Raw genomic sequence first — 14,220 nt, 5'->3', positions numbered from 1 at the left:
CAAATAACCACGTTTCTGACAAGATGAAGTCCACATGTCAGATGTGAGACCAATCCTCCCATTAGTCTTCTCCAAAGAATTATGTAATTTTGTCATTTCATTTTCATAAATGTGTATGCAATCTGATTTGATAGTGTTATGTGCTAATATCTTGAACTATGGTTGTAATCGTTTAATAAACTTCTGAAAGCTTAAATGACTAACTGTACAAAATAGACATTGATGAAGAATAAACATATTGGTTAAATCAAGTAAACTTTAATCTAAATCAAACTAGAAAATACCAACAGTACATTTTCCATCATTAGTCTTTCCATCAATGACAAGACATTGTTGGCCTAATTCTAAGTTAGGCCTTTTAGGACATATCTTTAAATGATTCTTTAAACGTGTGGTGCTCATCTTACTATTGTAATCCATAGATACTTTATAGTGTTGACAAACAGTACACTAATACCTTTCCATACAATTGATCTTAGTGACTTAGCTCTTATAAGAAACATGTCAGTTTCTATATTGTTAGCAGAGACATAACTAGAAGCATTGGTATTAGATGTTGTAAAATCCATAAGTTGCATATATAAAAAATAGAAATAAGTAAATGGACAATTTATGACATAACAAATACACTTGACAGCGAGCTGGAGGGAGTATGAAAAAACATGAGCTGCAGATTCAAATAATTCGAGAATAAGAAATGCACATAATATTCATTTTTTTGCATGCACACAACTTCAACTAAACAAAGCTCAAATTCAAAGTTAAATAGCAAACTAGACCATGTTAAAGATGGTCAGCCCAAGAATTCTATAAATCGATGGCCTGGTAGTGTTATATATATATATATATGTATATGTATATATATATATACACTAACATTTACTTAGATATATGGCCTAACTTAGACCACTAAAGATGTGTTCTAACTAAATCAGTAGTACATATGAATTTTTCTTTCATACCATACAAAGCATACCTCTAGCTCACACTTGTGATCATCAACAATATCCAACTGAGTTTGCTTTAACTGCAATAAAGATTCAAGTTGTCAGCTAAAGTAAGAATATGGCCTAAATGAATGTCTATCATGAAGTTGGCAACATAGTGCTATACAAAAACTTTGACCAACGTGTAATCCACTAACTTTTTTTCTTATGGAATGCATATTTAAGTGGAAATTAGCAATGTATGCATATCATATTCATGCCTAGTGTTACCTGATGTGAGGTGTAAACATAAGAAATGAAATTCATCTATGTGTGAAAAATAAATGTAATTTTGCAAGTTAAAGCCCTATGTGATCACTGCATTATATGGGAAGAGTTGTACTTTCTCTGCAGTTGTGCAATGGATGGGGTTCTTGATCCACCACCAAGTCCGAGTTCTGATTCTTAACATTCCTATAGCACTTTGTAGGTTGTGCATTTACATAAACTTGGATGGGAAAAAATCTGGCATATTTTGTTTCCTTGTTTAGAGCTTGATTTTCTTTATTATCTGGACTGATTCACTTTACATGTGTTTTGCAGTTGAGAAACCTAGTGTGGGATACATCGAAGCATGATGTCTACTTAGTGTCTGGATTTTCTATGAACCATTGGTCATCATTATCAACCATCCTAATAAATGATGCAATAGAAGGAATATAACTATAACGCTTTATGTCTCGGTGGGTTTGGTGGAGCGGGTCCAAACCTGGACCCGAGCTCCATGCGTGAAGAGGAGCCTGATGCCTCTTCTCCCTCGTCTTTCCTCTCGGTGTCCCTCTTCATTGCCCCTCCTATTGCAAGCGAACGCCCGACGCAGAGAGGAGGAAGGGCGATGGCGACGCATTGCACAGGTAAGCCGTCGGTCTCTCTCCCTGTCTCTTTTTCTTTCTTCTCCTCCTCCCTCTCTCGCTGTTTTGACTTTTGAAGCCTCTCCTTCAGTCCCAATTCTTCTCTGTCGAATCCCCCTCTTTCTCCAGCACTCCTCACTCGCATCTCTCTCTGCCCACGCTCTCTCTCTCTCTGCTCGAGCTCTCACTCCCCATCTCTTGTTTCCTCCTCTCCCCCTCTCTCTGTCCATTTTCTCCTCCTCTCTGTCTCTCCATTTTCCGCTCGATTTCCCCTCTGCGCTTGTCTCTCTCTCTGCCTGAACCCTCTATCTATCAGTCTCCCCTCTATCAGCACCCTCTCTCCCGCACGTACTCCCTCATGCACAACCCTCTCCCTTCTCATTCTGTTTGCTTCTTCTCTCCACCGCCAGCCCCTCAACTGAGTACTCTCCCTCTCTGCACTCTCTCTCGCTCGCACCTGCCCTATCTCCCTCAACCGAACAACCTATCTCACAGCTGACTGCCTTTTTTCTAACGGCAAACCCTTTTCTTGCATTCTTTCTCACTGATTTTTACTCTTTTGTGGTTGTGGTATTGAATTGCAGCTTAGGGGATGCATCTTTCCCCTCATAACAGTGAATAGAAGGCGTGGGTAGTGGTAGCATCGTATGATTTTTGCTGCTAGGAGATCAATCAAACACTTGAGGTAGCTGCCGAGAGCATTGCAGTGGTTTGGACACTAAAATTGGGGTGAGTGAGGCTTAATCGAGCCTAAATTATTGAACATTTGTTGTTGGAGCATGTATAATTATTAATTGAGCATGCTAGACTTAAAATTTGATGATTTAGAATACATGTTAGCGATGTTGCTATTTTGGGAAAAGTGTAGGACTATTTTGAAAAGGACGAGGGACCACATGTATGTCTATCTCTTTAGCATTATGAGTTGATTTTCGAAGCTATTTGGAAACATGGTAGAGATTTGATGTGGTTGAGAAGATTTAGACTGATTTTAATAAACATGTGGTGCATGCGATTGTCGATGAGCATACTATGTATGTGGCCCTCGTGTGGAGGCAATTGGAGGTGTGGGTGCACTCGTGAAGTGAACCTACCTTATGAGCTAGCAAGTCATTTTGTGAATGTGCAATCATAATGACAAGAAAGAAAGAATAAGAGATGAGAGGCCAGTGGATTGTAGCGATGTGTTTAGGAGATGTCCCGCCTTCGCCATTAGTCTCGCTTGTTCGGAGTGCAGGCAGTGCAAAGCCCCAAAGTACTATTGTGTGATGTGCTTGGAGCGTTGGGCTCCCGCTTTCCCAAACTGGGTGTCCTAGGAAAGGCTGAACAACTCTCATTGGAATTCACACATTCATGGATGATTGCTCTTCCACTGCAGTGTGAATGGATCCATACCGTTTCGAGCCACTATAGGGGTTGTCTCCCAGCTATAGGCCGCCCGCGGTGTGCATGTGCTTGTATTTATACCCACAGGAACTGTCAATTCACTAAAGCTAATGTAAATGATAAGAATGAAGTGAATATGCATGAGGTGAACGTGATTATGAAATATGTTGATTGTGGCCATTGAGTGACCTTCGCATGTCATGTTATATGTGAGGGGCCTTTTTGACAAGTCATGTGACTATATGCCTATCACGATATGATAGTGATTTGCTTTCATATTTGTTATATCTCATATTTGATCCCTTACTTTAGAGGTCAGATATTTATCTGGCATGTTGCCATACTGCGAAGGATAAACCTTCAGTTGTTTTTCTTTTCAGGTTTTGGCAGACCTGGGGCAGCAGGTTGATCAGATAGCTCTACTCACATCCTACTGGGGAGGTTTTGGGTCAATTATTGTGCTGACGCGTCATGTTTTGGTCTTATTGATGTCTTGTTTTTGTTAGACATCAATGTCATGGTTTTGGGTTATTTTTGTCATATGTGTTAGTGAGCGATGTGGAGTAATTTTGTAAGAAGGAAATTGATTATATAATAGAAAGTTTGCCCCATTGTTTTGAATTGCATGGCTCATTTCCTTTTAAATTGTTGAGTCGTCGCACCTCAATGTTTTATGTTAAAAAAAAAAGTTATTTGAGGGTCAAAAGGTTTGGGGTGTGACAATAGCAGATATTCCACAAGGCTTACCTATGTAGCCAAGGGTCAATGGAAGCACACAATGTGTACAAGGGGAAAGACTTGTAACAAGCCAAGTGCCAAAAATTACCACCAAACTGCAAAGAGACAAATCAAATGTACGGTAAATGTATGAATGCTTCTTAAAAACAAATCATATTCTATTGCAACTTAGACAATAAAATTGCAAACTAAAATTGCATTTAACCTAGTTAAATTCAGAGCTGAAAGTTGGTCTTGAATAGCCACATTGGCTTGCTCCCAGCTGTATATAGGAAGCCAATGTGGGGTAAGATGTACATAAGATTTAGATTTACATTCAATACTTCTTTCTACATAATGTAGTAAGATGTACCTCATATGAATAATGCCAGAAATAACATGTCAATTTAATCCAAGACTCTTCTTGAACTCAGGCCTTTGTGCAATTTGACTAGTAGGTATACCAAGTCTCATTGTTCCAACATCCCCTATATTAAGCTTCTAACCTTGCAAATAACACATAACATGTTCCCTCCTCCTTGTCTGCAACCTTCCTGTAATGTGTAAACTATCATGTTGAAGTAATTACAAGAGACAGACATAAGATTCAGAAAAGGAATTCCATGGATGGAATCTCCAGCATTTCCACCAACATATACTCCCCATATTATGTAGAACAACATCAACACGTCAGCATATCACACAAATAAAAGAAGACAAAGTCTATAAAAGATGATATGAAGCTTCATATGCATGTTGTCTGGCTCGGTCAAGTTTATGCTCCAATTGTGTCAACTTCAGACGGCTAGATTCTAGTTGCTGAACATATGCTTATAGAAAAATATCAGTTAGAATAAAACATTCAATATATGATATGATCCTGTTGCAGTAACTTTTAGAAAGTCACCCATGTTTCATTTACTTTTTTCTATAAATGGCTCTTTCGAGCAGCTTCTATATTTTGTGCTAATGGCCTCAGAGCCTACAGACATGCACTCTTCACACAACAGCCAACAAAGCATGGAAAAAAAAGTAAACATCAGTACATGGAGAAGACAAGAAACTATGGAGAACAATAAAGTGTATAGCTTTTAAGGAAAAAAAAATAGAGCACCTTGGCAGGATGTTTCATGTAGAACAATAAATGCGCCCAGTTCCCTAAAAAAATCTGCCCCTCAAGAAGCAAAACTAAATTGTATAACCAGTTCCATTGATGGTCATGGAAGACCCATGCCTCTTTTTAGAGGCCATTATAAGTTCAGAACGTAGGAAAGAACTAAATTAGTTTCTTTTTCATACAACATGCAAGTACAAGGATCTCCCTATTCTGTCAATGGACTGTCTAGAAAATAAAAGTTTAACATTAAGACAATGATTGCCTACCAGGATTTGTTCCACAGATGCATTTGTTGAAGCAACCGAGACGAAACCTACCACTGAAGCAAGATAATAGAGAAAGCTAAGCCTCAAATGATTTAAATGCTTCTCAAGGATTCATGAACAATAAAAACAAACTAAGAACTATTGAAGCATAGAAAATTCACCAACAATCACCAATACAAAATTGTTCTTTGTTAAAAATTAAGAACCCACTTTCTTCATCTTCCTTTTGATGGCATCCAAGTAGATTGATTCATATATGCTTCTCAACAATATGTCTATGTCTCCAGTGTTTGTATATGTGGAAGAGAGAGCGAGAGAGAGAGAGAGTTTTCTCTGCTAGCACCATTTTACTTTACTGTTGCACATAGATAGATGCCATTTCTAAAAGGTGAATGCATTAATTTGCAGGCAATTGGAGGTGGACAGATTCTTCACAAGCTACTTCAATGAGGAAACATGCACGAAGAAGGGGCTTGAATGGATGAACACCATGGAAAGCCAATGTTATCCGTATCGTATAGGTTGAAGAAACCTATACGATACATGTTCAATACACGATACGCGTGCGTATCGTACCCGTATCGGCTGTATCGTACGATACGGGGCCTGTATCGTACGATACGGGCGATACACCCCCGTATCGTACGATACGGGAGAAAACATAAAACTCTTTATTTTTTAAAAGTTTAAACACTCCTTCCTCTCTCTCTTCTTGTATTTAAAGACTCCAATAGACATAGGAGGGAGAAATTTTGCGTATTTTCATAAAAATTAACCGATGATTCATCGATTTGGGAGATATCATCGTTGAATCATGAAATATGATAACTGTATGTTTGAACTTATAAAATTCTGATGTAATCTAAGTCCTAAAACTCCAAGACTTAAGACTCTAAGTCCTCAAATTTTATAAAATTTTCAAGTTTAAAATTGTGATAGATGCTTATTATGTTAATTTGAATATTTGATTTCTTATTTTTGAATGTGTTGTTGATAGTATACACATGAATGTTCCTTATGTATGATGATCTTTTTTATATTTGAATACATTTTTTATTTTTCTTGATTTCTGATTTTTTGTTCATTGTTTTCAGATTTTTGAGAATTTTTGTCTATTTTTTCTGATTTTTAAATATTTTTTAAAATTAAAAAATTAATTTTACGATACGTTACGCTACGTTTACGATACGTTACGATACGGCGTATAGGTCGGCCCGACCGATACGCGATACGCTACGCCTTTTATAACATTGTGGAAAGCCTCAAGGATGTGATAAAGAGGCATTACCTAAAGATTATAGAAACACAGCTGAATGCCTCTAGTGCAAGGTTTTAGACCATTCTGGTTCCCTACTTTGTTTGTACATTGCTCCTTTCTTTTCCTTCTGCATTGTACATACCGATTTTCATGTTTTTCTACATAATTTCTATTAACAGATGGGAGTTATGGTTCATATTTATTAGCTTTCAATGTCCGCCGAAACTAATATTTGTCACATATTACACATTTCCTTACTGTAAAATCAGAAAAACTAAGATGTTTAATTAAGAGTACAAGGCATTAGCTTGTGATCTAGAGCTATTCGTTAATCTAGTTCTAGACATGGCTGACTCATGCTTTTGGTAATGCTTTTACCAAAAGCAACTTTTGCGCAGTTCCAATGAGTTACTAATCTATACTTTCTTTTGGCTGCTACTCTGTCCCTTACCCCTGTAATTCCCTTTTCTACTGTTAGTATGATAGTTCCACTGGTTTTCGTTGTGGGGTTGAGTATGTTAAAAGAAGCGTTGGAAGACTGGTGATGGTTTATGCAGGACATGAAGATTAACAACAGGAAGATAAGTGCTTGTACAGGGGAAGGGAAGTTTGGTAACAAGAGCTAGCAAAACCTCCTAGTTGGAGATGTTATGAAGGTGGAAAAGGATCAATTTTTTCCAGCTGCTCAGCTGTTACTCTCATCCAGTTACCTTTTGTATCTTTCTGAGAGTGATTCTTTGGTCTGATAATATTACGTTAAGGTGCAACTTGGAACAAGTTGCAATAGGTAAATCAGATCATAGTTATGCTTAAACAAAAATAAAGGAAAAGTGCTCACACAGAATAATAGAATACAAAACAACGTGCACATTGATTTGGATGTAACATGAGAGAAAGATGGATGTGGACAAAGCTTAGCACTCACACCATCTGTGAATCCCTGGAGACACTTGGAAGCTTTTGGCTGCCGTTCAGGTTTCAGGCCAGTCGCCCAATTTTTCTCCAAAGAAATCTAAACAATCGTTCTTTTGGTGTTGGGTGGTTTAGGGAAGATGTGTTTGAGGAAGAAACGAGAGAGAGAGAGACATGCAAACAGCCAATAATCTCCAATAACGTACATAAACCACCAATAGAAAGTTTTTTTTTTAGAAGCAAAGGGGCATGGGTGGGAAGCTTCTTTATCTCCATTTTTTAATTTTTTAAATATATGCTTGATTTCTTAATACTTTTCAAATTTTATTTTTTATACATTTCAAATTAGGTGCACTTAGGCACATTTCAAATATATATATATATATATATATATATATATATATATATATATATATATATATATATATATATATATATATATATATATATATATATATATATATATATATATATATATGCATTTCCATGAGTCGAGTTTTTTGACTGAATTTGACTATAAATTGCTTTATATTTTGAACTTTTAGATTTTCATATTTTCTTTTTATGAACAAATATTTATTACTTAATTTTCAACTGGTTGGTTAAGATGTTTTAATTGTTGGCTTATCAATTTTTTCAATAAGTTCTTCGTGCTCATAATTTATTATATTTGATTTCTATGTCTTCAAGTTGTTTAAGGATGTGTTATATTATTTTCACATACATTCTTTAATAAATTCTCTTTCTTCTTAAATACTTGTTTAAAACAACTAGTATATTGAACAATGATTGGTCTATTGAACAACTAGTATTTTGACTTTTATACTTTTTCCATACTAATTGTGCATATTGAACATTGATTGGTTTATTTTTAAATAATAACATACTTTAATTGAGTAAACTATTATTTCATGATGATTGCTTATTGAGAATTATTAAATCGGGTGACCCATATTATTCTCTTTTAAGAAAGACATTATTTAATAATTTTTTCTCATTTTATTGAGTTAACTGAAATAATTTGTGTTACATTCATAAAAAGAGTGTTCAATGATATATCAGGTAATTTATTTATCCTCTTAGCTTTATTGCAATAGTTTTTTTTTTACATAAAATTATATATTTAATCCAATGATATATCAGATAATTTATTAAATCGAACAATTTATTGTTTTCCTACTAGTTAAAGGTTTTTATTTTCAAATATGTGAATTATGTGTTATATATCAAATACCTAAGACTTTTGAATAAATTATATGATTATACAAAATAATTTACTTGATTGGTTAAATTAATAATTGATAATTTGATAAATAAAATTTTTTTATGAGTTCAACAATTTTTTCATACTAAATATATTTATTTGAGATTATGCATAGAGAAGATGCTTTCAACTTAAAATGAATATCATAATGCGATTAAAATTTTCTATTTATTATAAAATATATTTTCTTTTAAATTGCTTTAAAAAGAGCATATTTTTTGCTGTCAACTTTTTTTTTTAATTTTCATAAGAAACAACAATGATTAACAGATCACATGTACAAGGTCAAATTGCACAAACATAATTGTACTAATTAAAGTATATTATTTGGTATTTTTTGTTCAAGAAGTAACTTGTTTGGTTTCTATCAAATTCCGACTTATGAGTCTCAGAAATTTGAAATTGGTCTGCTGCTGGATAACTACAAAAAACACCATAAGCCTTTGCAAGAGTCACCATAAACCATGGCTATGCAATAATTGTTGCTAATGCTTCGTTGGAAGGTGTTTTTAGGGGCGGGTTTTTAAACAAATTTGTCATCAAACAATATCTGACAGTTGACTGATTTCAATTCCTCGAGGCCTTTATACGTCAATGGAAATATTTTTTTTTGAATCCTGTTATTTTTTAAAATATATAATATAGCTACTCTTGGAACCAATTTGACATAATGGTCTATTAAAAAATTTATAGCTCTAAAAATGTTTTTTTCATATTTTTAAAAATACCCATTTTGTTGAATTTCTTGATTGAAGTTTTCTTTATTATTTCTAATTAAATAAATAAATTATTTAAGATATCTTCCTTAGTTGATGCCTTAACTATAATAGTTTGCTTGATTACACAAAAATTTTAATTAAACACAATATTAATTAATTAGTTTTATATGATATAGTTTTAAAATATTTTAAGGTAAATGATTAACTATAGAGCTATTATTATATGCAACTCTATGGAAGTCATTAGTTCTTAGTCGGATTATACCTCCATATAAAATTTATATTCTTATTATTTCATGATGTTAAGTTAGTGAGTTTGGTTACACATTTTGCCCAAACCGCTAATTCAAGCTCTCACATTTGAATTGGATATTAGGCTACAAGATTCGGATATCAACTCTTGTGGTTCGGATTCAGATATCAAGTTACAATTCGGATATCAACTCACAGTTTGGATTCAGATATCAAGTTATAGTTCAGATTCAGATATACTTGTTAAGATAGTTAGTATCTGATCAGATATTTTTTTTTAAAACTGAATCTAAATCCGTATTCCATAGGATGTTATTTTTTAAATCCGAATCCGATCCGATTTTTTTAATCGGATGTTAAATTGCTTATCATATCCAATTTTTTAAAAGCAATTCGAACGGATATCCGATCCGAATCCGATCCGTTGACATCCCTAACCCTAAGGGGCATGATTGAAATTTTGTAAATTGACAAGGGCATTTGGGTCCAAGTCAAATATTGGGGTCTAAACACCAATTAAGGTGATGTAATCATGTTTTATTAAGCTAAACAAGATTAAGTGAAATTAAATTTGATTAAGAATAAAATAAAATATAATGAAATATAATAATAATAATAATAATATATAAAACATTTAAGATAAGCATGAGAGCACCACCCCTTTTAAAGGGAGGTGCCTTTGTGTGTGGAGGAAGAAATAAGAGTGAAAGAAGAGTGAGAAAGAAGAAAGAGAAAAAAATCAAGACAGCATACTTGTGATGGCAGGAAGATCGCACTGATGCCCGACATCTCAAGTAGGTCACCTTACGCATAATTGTATGGATTTAAATGTTTGAAATCACTCTATATTTTGTCAAAACGGACAAAAGGTGATTTTTCTAGTTGTACTCCGTCCTTTTGCATCTATGAACACATATTCGGATTCCCGTCCATCTGTAAAGCATATCTACGGCAACATATTTTAATTTTGACCATCGGACTGTAGTTTACCTAGTGTGCTCGTGTAGGTGCACTTTTGTAGTTTTAAGCAAACGATCCAGCCTCTAAGCTTGCATGTCGTCCCATCAGACTTGTTTCGTGATGTTAAGTCCAAAAGTACCACCCAGTACGCATCGCTCACCAGTGCTCGGCTAGGCTCGATGGACTGACCCGAGCCAACTGTGACTGGGTTGAGCCAACTGGGGTTGACCAGCCATGCTAAACCAGTTGCCCATGGCTAGCTGGCCATGGTTATGCCATGACCAAGCCAAGGGTAGGCCGAGGCCAAGCAAAGACGGGTAGGCCAAGGCCAAGCTAAGCCCAGGCTTGATGAACCTAGTGTGACCCTCAACTTTTATTTTATAAGAATATAGTTTTGTGATACAGTTAGTTTAATCTAATGGCATTTAGTTATCTTAAAATCGTAAACTCAAGAGATCATCCATGACTCTAGGTTTGCTAGTTGTGAATGAACATGTTGATCTTTTTCAGTTATGTCTTTGCATGCTAATGCTTAAATCCTATGAGATTACTTGAAATGCATGCAACATACTTAGCATAACTGTCATTCAAGTATGATGATAAAAATATCATGCTTTGATTAATAATAAGTTGAATTAAAAGCTCAATGGAGTGGCCCAGTTTTGAAGGTGGTTAACAACCATTCGCAGTTGTAATTGTACCAAGATGATGGTCCTTTGTCGTGTACCACATGAGAATACTCGGTGGGAGTTGTCTGGGTAACAACCTTGCTCAGCCATGGGAAGTTTGATGAGACTTTTGGCCCATGTGAAGCTAAGGCTCATGAGGGTCCAGACATGATAGATGCCTTAAGCTTCTCCCTTGCCCTCAGAATCTATTAGCAGATAACATCTCACTCGGGTCGATCAAGGGGGAAATTGACACAACAGTACTCTAAACAAGTGGAAATTGAGTAAAAGATGATCATGGAAAGAATTTATCACCTGTGATTGTGCTATGCAGGTTAATATTCAATGATGACTAAATAAAGTAATGCACAAATGATATTGATTGATAGTTCTACTTACATGTTTTATATTCATGGTGTGAATATCTGTGATTATAATATTGTGAAATATTGTTGTCGATGTGTGAACTACATCTTCACACACATCTCGTAAGTGGGCCTACTAAGTATGAGAAACCGTACTCATGCTGTGAATTTTTACTATTTTTCAGGTGATTTTGATGTGCCACAATAGTGAGCAAGGGAGGTCTTGGTAGATTTGACAATCGTGGGATGCAGACGTCTATGCAACGGCTATTTTAGCATTTGTGTATATTTGTGTGGCTTGTGGCTCTATAACAAGCTTAGAACGGTTAGTGGGACCTTCAATATACAAATTATAAAGTTGGTCAACATTGATACTGATTTCCGCACATATGTTTGTTTGTTAACCACACTATCAATAAATGTGAACCTGGTACTTAGACTGATTAGGACCAGTAATTGCTTAGGACAAGTTGTGCCATGCAATAACATGCAGGCAACTTATCTGTACATGCTTTAGATGCTTTAGGACAGATCGGAACTGCACCAACTATGTAGGTTATGTGATTATGAATGCTGCGCTAAAAAAGAAAAAGGTACTTTTTGGGATGTTACAATTGTACATGATATATGGTCAAACCAACAACTTCCTCACATACAACCACTTATGGAACAAGATTAACCTTCTCCTCTTGGTTCATCCATATCCGCACTAGCAATGAAATCAATTGACCAAATCTAAATCAAATTTGATACACATGAGAATCTCGGCCACATTATTTACATCTTAATTCTCCCCCTATAACTGTAGCGTGTAAATTTACCACACCTAGTTTGCAAAGCAATTGATGAAAGACTTCTTTTACCAAAGCTTTAATAAACAGATTGGCTAGTTGGTCCTTTGGACATAGCAGGTTAGTTTTTTCGAACTATATGACGATCCAAGTAGATATGTTTTGTCCATTCATGGAAAACTACGTTTTCATCAATATGTAGTGGAGCTTGGTTATCACAAAGCAAATTTGCTAGTTGTGCATGTGCTACTTTCAAATCTCAAACACTGCATTGGCAATTGTCCTAAATTTTGCTTTTGGTTGTTTTTTCGTGCAATAGGGCTCCATCAAAGAAAAACACAATATCTAGTAACTGATCATCTTGTCTAATGACACCCAGCCCAATCCAAATCATGAAAGGCACTTAACTATGTATTATTTTGCTTGTTGAGGATGATTGCTTGACCTAGATTTAGCTAACGAATTAATCGAAATGTTACATGAAGATGATAAACCCATGGTTCAGAGTACATGAACTGGAAATTGGATATCAGACAAAGTAATACTGAAATAAATGAGACAACCAATAAGTCTTCTATACAAGGTTGGATCTTTTATGAGTTCAACCTTGTCAGTGGCCAATTTATGTCTTTGTTCCATGGGAATCTCTACTTGATTAGTTCCTTACATACCTGCTTCATGAATGTCATCCAACGCATACTTTTGTTGGGACATATAGTTCCTCGTAGTTGAACGGGCTAATGGAATGCCTAAAAAGTAGCTTTAGTGTCCCTAAGTCTTTCATATGAAATTTGTGGGACAATAATGCTTTAAACATGCTCACAAGACTGTCCCCATTACATGTTGTACACAATGCGACTGAAAAAAACATGTCCCCGCCTAAATGGTAAAAGAGACTGATCAACCTTAGATTGCATGAAGCCCAATTCCTCTAGTGCCATAGATAATTTGTCAGACCAATTTGGAGATGACGGTTATATAGCTTCCAAACCAGATTTTCTTTCTTCCTATCGTAACACTGTGATAGACAAAATCTTTTCACATACTGCTACTCTGTCAAGAAGCATTTAAAAAAATTACCTTTTCTGCATAGGGTGCAAATGTTTCATTGCAATCCAAACCTTCCTTTTATGAATATCCTTTGCTACCAACTGTGCCTTATTTGAAAATCCAGTGTTTTCTCGTGCAAGGTACTAATATCATAGTCCATAGCATCCCACCGTTCTTTGTATTCAATAGCCTCTTTGAAGTTTTCTAGATCAAAGGTGTAAGCTACAAAAGCTAGGAAAGTCGAATGTTTATGAATAGAAATAAGTGATTTCGAACAAAGGATACCTTGGACCAACAATACCAGGTTTTTGAATAATCTAAATGGGGTTTCTTTTTTTTTCGATGAATCGAATTGCTTTCCATTAAAACTTAAAAGTAGGCCCACACAGAGCCTCAGTAGTCATATTCAGCCTTAGGACCAACTCTTCTTCCACACAGTAAGGAAACAGCCTCCTTTGACAGGTAGTTGTTACAAACAACAATATTTGCTGTCATCAGATTCCCAACCCTAGAGCTCGGACAATCATTTTGAAGAGCTAGAAATTTTATCCTTTAATATATATTTGAGCTACAAAATATACAGTTGCGCGAATATATCTTCTCCTATACGATATAGCTATAACGATTCAGATTATGATTCTCCAATTCATTGAAGCCA

This window comes from Nymphaea colorata, chromosome 4, assembly GCF_008831285.2.
Source record: "Nymphaea colorata isolate Beijing-Zhang1983 chromosome 4, ASM883128v2, whole genome shotgun sequence".
NCBI lineage: Eukaryota > Viridiplantae > Streptophyta > Magnoliopsida > Nymphaeales > Nymphaeaceae > Nymphaea > Nymphaea colorata.
Note: the sequence above shows the minus strand (reverse complement) of the source record.